Source organism: Saccostrea cucullata, unplaced genomic scaffold, assembly GCF_032062105.1.
Source record: "Saccostrea cucullata isolate Sc308-1 unplaced genomic scaffold, CSIRO_AGI_Scuc_v1 ctg4121, whole genome shotgun sequence".
Taxonomy (NCBI): Eukaryota; Metazoa; Mollusca; class Bivalvia; order Ostreida; family Ostreidae; genus Saccostrea; species Saccostrea cuccullata.
Genome location: NW_026931059.1, coordinates 27798 through 36445, shown reverse-complemented (window position 1 = coordinate 36445; position 8648 = coordinate 27798). Strand labels below are relative to the sequence as shown.

The 8648-nt window shown below is 32.7% G+C and overlaps 1 long non-coding RNA gene across 1 annotated transcript; it reads left to right on the top strand.

Annotated features, from left to right (window-relative positions):
• The first annotated feature begins 6783 nt into the window (after positions 1-6783).
• On the top strand, positions 6784-8226 carry LOC134231231 (uncharacterized). Its single transcript, XR_009984520.1, has 3 exons — positions 6784-6899; positions 7025-7122; positions 7207-8226. It is a non-coding gene; the product is annotated as an uncharacterized LOC134231231 (long non-coding RNA).
• The last annotated feature ends 422 nt before the right edge of the window (positions 8227-8648 follow it).

Below are 8648 nucleotides of genomic sequence, written 5' to 3'. Positions count from 1 at the left end.
ACAATGGCATAAGTTTTGTAAATCTTGCATGATAAACTGAAATTTACATAGGGAGAATCCATCACCAGGATATATGCAGTCATGCAGTCATACCGGTGTGTTCAGTTCCCTTAAATGGTCAACACTTTTTCCTTTTTCACTGAAATTTGGCAAGTATGGTTTTATTTTTCTTACAATAGCATGAACTTTATAAATCTTACATGATAAATTGTAAGAAAACTGAAATTTACCTAGGGAGAATCCATCACCAGGTTATATTCAGTCAGGCGTACTCTGGTGTGTAAATTCTCTTAAATGGTAATAACTTTTTCATTTTTCAATGAAATTTGGCAAGTTTGGTTTTATTTTTCTTGCAATGGCATAAAATTTGTAAATCTTGCATGATAAGCGGTAAGAGAACTGAAATTTACATAGGGAGAATCCATCACCAGGTTATATTCAGTCAGGCGTATATGTACTCTGGTGTGTTCTCTTAAATGGTCATAACTTTTTTCTCTTTCACTGAAATTTGGCAAGTATGGTTTTATTTTTCTAACAGTGGCAAGAACTTTGTAAATCTTACATGATCAATTGTATGAGAACTGAAATTTACATAGGGAGAATCCATCACCTGCAGGCTATAATAATGCCGTCAGTCGTACCGGTGTGTTCAGTTTCCTTAAATGGTCAAAACTTTTTCCTTTTTCACTGAAATTTGGCAAGTATAATTGGTTTTATATTTCTTGCAATGGCATAAACTATGTAAATCTTACATGGTAAATTGTAAAAGATCTGAAATTTACATAGGAAGAATCCATAACAAAGCTACCTGTACGAAATGTTCCGCCCGGAATATAGGGAGAATTGAGGCGTACTTGGAGAGGGAATTCCGGGCGTCAATTTGTCTCTCTATATATGGTGATACACATGTTCCGGGCGTAACCCAAGCGGAAAACAAGAGGAAATGGGCAGGAATTTGAGGCGAAAAATGCAAATGAGCTACGCCTGGAAAAATAAATGACGCCCGGAAAAAAATTACGCCTGGAAACTAAAATGATGCCTGGAATAGAATTACGCCTGGAATGTCCTTTTTATTATATAATACTATGTGACCTAAAAACCTAGATATTTACCAATGTTAACAAAGAAAAACATTAAGATTACGATTTACAATGTTAAAACTAAAAATTCAGCCTTTTGAATTGTAAGAAAACATAATGACAGGTCATTAACATATAGTATTGAAATGTAACTTATAAATTTTGTGTATTAAGGGACACTTTAACACCACCAAGATTGAGTGTGTATTTAGAATTTAACAAACTTTTACAATACTGATACATTTATCACATTAGTATTCATATTGAAACATTTTAGTTACTCAATACAGTTCTTCATTTACCGTACTCAGTAGTTTACAGTTCCTTAGACTCACTGCAGCCTGACTATCAGACTGCTATTCCTCAGAATGTGTGCAAGGAAACTCAAATATCTAAAGTAATTTTAGGGTCAACAAGTTAAAACTATATTATTGTACACTATCCTAATCAAATTTACTCAAATAGGTACCAGATATTATGATCACACCTGCCAGCAGATACTGTGTCATCCAGAAGTAGTGTAAAAGCCTTAATGTTGATATATCTGCATTTCCTATTTCACTCACACTAAACTCCCTCCATCATGATAAAATTCAAACTTAACCTACTATCTGAAATGACCCTTAATTGATAATTAAATTGACCAATCAGAGGCTTTTACTTCTCCTGAAAGTTCCAGGCGTAATTTTTGTTTCTATTTTCCTGCCATTTTACGCCCGGAAAATCTGAACTTGCCAATTGACGCCCGGAAATTAGAAATTACGCCTGTAAGACGTCTCTTCTCCTGAGGCGTAACTTTTTGAAAATTCCGTCTCCGTCTCAAATACGCCCGGAATTTGACAATTCCTGCTCAATTCCACCCAAATTCCAGGCGGAATCCGCCTTAAAAATTCATACAGGTATATGCAGTCAGTCGTACCGGTGTGTTCAGTTCTCTTAAATGGTCATAACTTTTTCATTTTTGAATGAAATTTGGCAAGTATGGGATTTTTTTTTCTTATAAAAGCATGAATTACTTTCGAAATCTGAAATTATAATTTGTAAATATTAAAGGACTGAAATTTTCATGGGGAGAATCCATAATTATGTTATGCTCGAAGAGTCATAATGGTGAGTTCTCATAAAGGCAGTTTATAGTATATGATATAATAATTTTTTTTAAAGGATAGGGGTGTTAAATTAAACATTAAAAAATATATAATTCAATACCTTGGTACTTGAGAAGCCTTTCTACTACTTATTCAAAGTTGTTTTAAAATCCCTATCACAGGTATAATTAGTTAATGACACCTTAGGGTATTTCACTGTGTATTCATTCATGCAGGTAGACTGCTAGCTCCAAGGCAATCACACCTGTACAAAATTAGCCCCTCCCTCACCTGGAATAAAAATACCACCCGGTAAAAATTCTCTGCCTTTAAATGACCATTTCTTTTTCTTCTTTTTTTTTCTCAATCATATTAAGCCAATATGGAATTATTTTTGTTGTTGTTAATATTAAATGTTGTTGAAATATTTAAGATAACTTTCTTATCTGCATTATATCAAGTTACATTTATATCCACATATATTACTTGCACTTACAAAAAGAAGACTAATGTTAAAATGTAAAATTTTACATACATGTATATCTTGTTGCAGTGATGTTTATTAATCAAATTTAGTTGTCTAAAATATATAATATATTACCTTTACAATTTAAAAATATGTAGGAGTTGATGCCTCAGATTTAATTACACCGGGAAAACAAAGACAATCTGCGCATAATGGTATAGGAAAAATCAGAGGCATAAAGAAAACAAGAGGCCCATGGGCCACATCGCTCACCTGAGTAACTTGGGTGATTCAGATCTTTTTGAAAGATTTGTTCTATATATATTTCTATGTAAAACTTGGATTCCCCATTGTGGCCCGCCCTACGCCCGAGGGTAATGATTTTAACAATTTAATATCTACACTACTCAAGGATGCTTCCACATAAGTTTCAGCTTTCCAGGCCTAGTGGTTCTTGAAAAGAAGATTTTTAAAGATTTGTTCAATAAATTTCTATGTAAAACTTGGATTCCCTATTGTGGCCCCGCCCTACCCCTGGGGGTCATGATTTTAACAATTTAATATCTACACTACCCAAGGATGCTTCCACATAAGTTTCAGCTTTCCTGGCCAAGTGGTTCTTGAGAAGAAGATTTTTAAAAGATTTGTTCTATATATTTCTATGTAAAACTTGCATTCCCTATTGTGGCCCCGCCCTACCCCCGGGGGTCATGATTTTAATAATTTAATATCTACACTACCCAAGGATGCTTCCACATAAGTTTCAGCTTTCCTGGCCCAGTGGTTCTTGAGAAGAAGATTTTTAAAGATTTGTTCTATATATTTCTATGTAAAACTTGCATTCCCTATTGTGGCCCCGCCCTACCCTCGGGGGTCATAATTTTAACAGTTTAATATCTACACTACCCCATGATGCTTCCACATAAATTTCAGCTTTCCTGGCCAAGTGGTTCTTGAGAAGAAGATTTTCAAAGATTTGTTCTATATACTTCTATGTAAAACTTGGATTCCCTATTGTGGCCCCGCCCTACCCCCGGGGGTCATGATTTTAACAATTTAATATCTACACTACCCAAGGATGCTTCCACATAAGTTTCAGCTTTCCTGGCCTTGTGGTTCTTGAGAAGAAGATTTTTAAAGATTTATTCTATATATTCCTATGTAAAACTTGGATTCCCAATTGTGGCCCCGCCCTACCCCCGGGAGTCATGATTTTAACAATTTAATATCTACACTACCCCAGGATGCTTCCACATAAATTTCAGCTTTTCTGGCCCAGTGGTTCTTGAGAAGATTTTTTAATGACCCCACCCTATTTTCACATTTTCTTGATTATCTCCCCTTGGAAGGGGTCTTGGCCCTTGATTTTTACAATTTAAATTCCCCTTTACCCAAGGATGCTTTGTACCAAGTTTGGTTAAAATTGGCCCAGTGGTTCTTGAGAAGAAGTTGAAAACGTGAAAAGTTTACAGACGGACGGACGGACAGACAGACGGACGACGGACACCGGGTGATCAGAAAAGCTCACTTGAGCTTTCAGCTCAGGTGAGCTAAAAACCTTTGTAGACGAGTTGACTCCTCAATTTTTTTTAAACCTTAAGTACGACTTGGTTTGTGTACGAGTTGACTGTAAATCATCCGAGATCTCAACTGCGCTTGGCAATCCCAGTAAAATAATACATCATTTGATGAATTGTCGCAACAGAGATGCAAGAACTCGGAAAGAAGAATTTGGTGATTTGATCCGATTTTAGTCAATAATTGATTTAAAGACTAAATTTTAAGGATTAATTCACGTACATTTAATTCAATTTAGTCTCATTCATATTCATTTCTTTGAGATATTGGTTTAACATGCTTGAATTAGTTCATTATCATCTCAACACAAAGTAAAGCAACTAGCAAGTGAGTATATAAATCAGTAAATGATCAAAGTTATATCAACAGTTACAGATAGTATAGCTGTATATGAGCCTTGGGTAAATTCACCTTTCAACAGACACTAAACAGGTGTAAATAAAAAGAAATACATTTTATTATCAGAAAGAAGTGTTAGGAAGGAGCATGTTACATGTTACATATTGTGAACAAATAATGAAATATGACTGTATCAAACACAATAACAGAAGAACATGCAAATCTGTGACTTGACACATTTTTAATTGAAAGACATGTAAAAAGTACTGTCAGAATTATGAAGTTCATATCTTGGATTCATTAATCATGTTAGTTAATTATGTTAGCAGCTGTCATTATAATCATAATCATTCAGACAAGTTAAAGAAATATATATTGTTACATAGATAACCTGCGTAGACCTAGATATTCATATGATAGATACATGTATAACAAATATCATTTCAATGTGTACAACCACTGCAAAGAAAATGAATGGCAACTGATGGTGGACAGACAAATCATCAGTAGCAAGACAAATATGCCTTAATTATTGGTGGTAAATAACAAAAAATGATAATGAAAAAAAAAATTTGAGAATACTACATGTATACTACATGTTACATTCTTCGGCACTAGAAATAAAACACCACTCTTAACAGTGCTTAAGGTTACTTATTGCGGTTATTTCAGATTTGTTATATATTTAATAGGTTGGTGGGATAATTTCTCCCATCACATACCAAAAATATGGGATAAATCCTATATTGACATCAATTAGTGGGATATTTTGTCCTGTGGGAAAAATAATCCCATTTCTGCAACAACCGTGGGATTTTTTTTCCCATGTGGGAGAAATTATCCCACAGTACTTTTTCTCCCATGGGATTTTGGTGGGATTTTTGGTGGGATGAAAAATCCCGCCATTCTCCCATGGGATTTTAGGTTTTGACAGAGGTTTATGAGAAAACTACTACAATGTGGAAGTTGAGATTGACATGATGAGGTCAGAATAAAAAATCCCACCAAAATATAGAAAAAAATCTAATTTAGGTCTTTTCGAAAGGGTACCTAAAAGTCCGGACTTTGTCGTGTCCGGACTTAAATGTCGCAGTGTTACTATAAAACTAAACTTCTCATCACAGTATCCAATCAAATACCTGGGTTCATCCATACATGAATAGCATGCTTGACCAAATGAAAACACTATGGAAAAGCCTTAGTGTTATAAATATATACAAACGCTCTTTTCTAATACTTTGTATGGAAGTGCATTATGGAAAAAATTTAAAAAAAAAAATTCAAATGGGTTTTTATTAAGTAATTGATTTATTGATAAAAATACGCGGTCACATTTACATATAGAAAATATCATATTTATAACAAAATGAAATTCAGCAAAATAACTGACTAATTGAATTTAGAATTAACTTTGTTATTGAAATTATCTGCTTTCTACGAACATATATTAGTATATTATGTAAACAAAACATTACACGGACCATGTCTACATAACAAAAGGTTTGGAGCTTTTAATCTGTCTTGTTTCTTAACAACCGAAGTTTAAATTTTTGATGATCATTAGAAAAACTAGTTAATAATTTGATAAAAATTGAAATTTTTTTTTTAGCTTAAACTGTGTCCATGCCTCTTAAATTTAATGAGATTAACATATCATCAGTTTATTCCTAATTCAGCTCAGGTGAGCATTTGTGCCAAATGCCACCAAAAGGTATTTTTTAGCCCCCTAAAATTTTTTACTTGAATCCCCAAGGGAGACATTATTCTACGATGGTCATTTTTCTTCACGTTGGGTATGCAAATTGTTAGGGTGATGACACTTTTTCTACGGGCAAAAGGGTCTTTTTTCGACGTGTCGAAAAAATGACCCCGGTCATTATATATTGTATGGTGGTCATTTTTCGCATTTTCACTGGCATAACAAAATCGATTTCGATGTTTGACCGCTGATTAAGATGCCTACATGTAGCAGTGTTGGGAAGTTTAGTAGTGTGCTAGTTTTTTCTCTCTTTCCTTCGCTCTTATGACTTTTTAACATTTCTCTTTGTCCCGAGGATGGGACAGGGCGTTCCGAAAATTTGAAAAATTTTTATTGTTCGTGTCGTTGGTCATTTTTAATGCTTTATATATAAATGTCCACCATACGTAAGAGGGGAGAGAGAGAGAGCTTTACAATATAGCTCAACAATTATCATTTATTTCTTCACTTTAATTTAAGTATTTGCTGTGATTGTTGCAGGTGTCTTTGGATTCGCTCTGGGCATGGTAGTTTTGTCAGATTATGATCACACACGGCTTGGATGGTCATTTTATCTCTCAGTTGCTATGAATTCAATTATACTTTTTGTGGTAAGTAATCATGAAATGAACAATATAATACAAAATTCACTCACTCTTTACAAAGATTTTAACACGAAATATGAAGATAAAGAATAGTAATCAATTTCAAAAGTCCATATAAATTGAACTTTCAGGATACAATGACGATACTCATTGGCATAATACAATGTATTTGTGAGAACAGGGACTATAGTCCACTGAACTAGAAGCAGATAATCGTTAATAAGATATGGTTAGTATTTAACTCTCAGTTTTCTTCGTGTATTTGATTTTAATATTCAATTATATGATTCAATTCCTTTTTCCTCTATTTCAGAAAAGTACTTTCAGTCTTTGCTTGGTTGATGAATCTGTGTAGTTCTATGAGCAATTGTTTTTAACGCAAGCTTTAATTTTTATTGTGCCTATTTACGAAAAAATGTGCATATGGCTACTTATATACATGTATTTATGACCTTTTTACACCTTGTGTCACATTTGAATTGGTTGCTCCTACTGTTATTTACAATGATTGATCAAACATTCAATATGTATAAGCGTGTAAAGTGAGCTCTACAGACAAAATGTATAAAGACTTTTATTTAGGGCATAAAATTTAATCAAAATGCCTCTTAAACAAGTTTAAATTTTCTTAATGGATGTCAAGATTTCTAGATGATGATGATTAAATATTATAAAGCACTCTGAACTTTAAACCAAAACTTATACATGTACTGCAAAATCAATCAAAAACGCCAAACAGTTGTTATTTACATGTAGATTTTTTTTATATCAATTCCCTTCGACAAATAGATCATCGATAGGACCAAAGTCAACCTAAAGAAAAAGAATTATCCTCATAAGTTGTGTGAGTATTTGTCATAAAAGAATCTAAAATTCAAAGCCTCAATATAGTTAAATAAAATTGTTATTTAACGAATCAGAAATTGTTCTGAGATATTTATCCTCGTGATATTCTATTCTCTCTTCACGTGAGATTTGTAATATAACACGCAAGGTTAATTGTTTGATGTAAACATTTTTAGAATTAGTAACATTCTAGAATATTGCTCTTATTTCTGGCAGAAGTGTTTTTTATTTCATTTTATTTTTGGTTGCTTTCAAAATAATTTTGAAAAGAATTACTTTTGTTCTTTACACAGACAAGGAAAATTTAACCGTGTCATTTAATTTGCATTAATAAACGTACTTTAGGATTTTGTCACGCTGATCTGTATTTCTATAATTATGTCTTGTACACAAAGAGAAAAATTGTCCACTAGATTACTAAGCCATTCATATGAAAGATATTGTATGTGAAGTTTATTTTCTTGAATGTAAATAAAAACTAGATTATTGTTACCATTATTGATATTCAAATACTTTTTTTATGTGTAATTAAAAAAATGAATATGTTATATTCTCTCAGTGCGCTCTCAATTCTTGTTTGTTTGTTTTTTTTTTTCATTCCACCATTATGTTTGCCTTTTGTTTCATGCTTTGATTATTCAATAAATGATTATTTCTAAACTTCTTTCTTGATTGCTGTGTTTCATTTATTTTGTTTACAAAAGATCAAAATTTCTATTGACGTTATATTTACTGGAAAAATCAATAACTTAAACCTTAATTTACATCAGTGAATTCGAAAGACAAGTCAGGGATAAAATAAAGTGTGTGTAAATTCAAGTTTTTTGTCTGAAAAACGTCTTTTATTTCTTGTCTGTTTGCATTTAATTTGCGTAAGTGATAAATACTATCTTTATGAAGAATACTTAT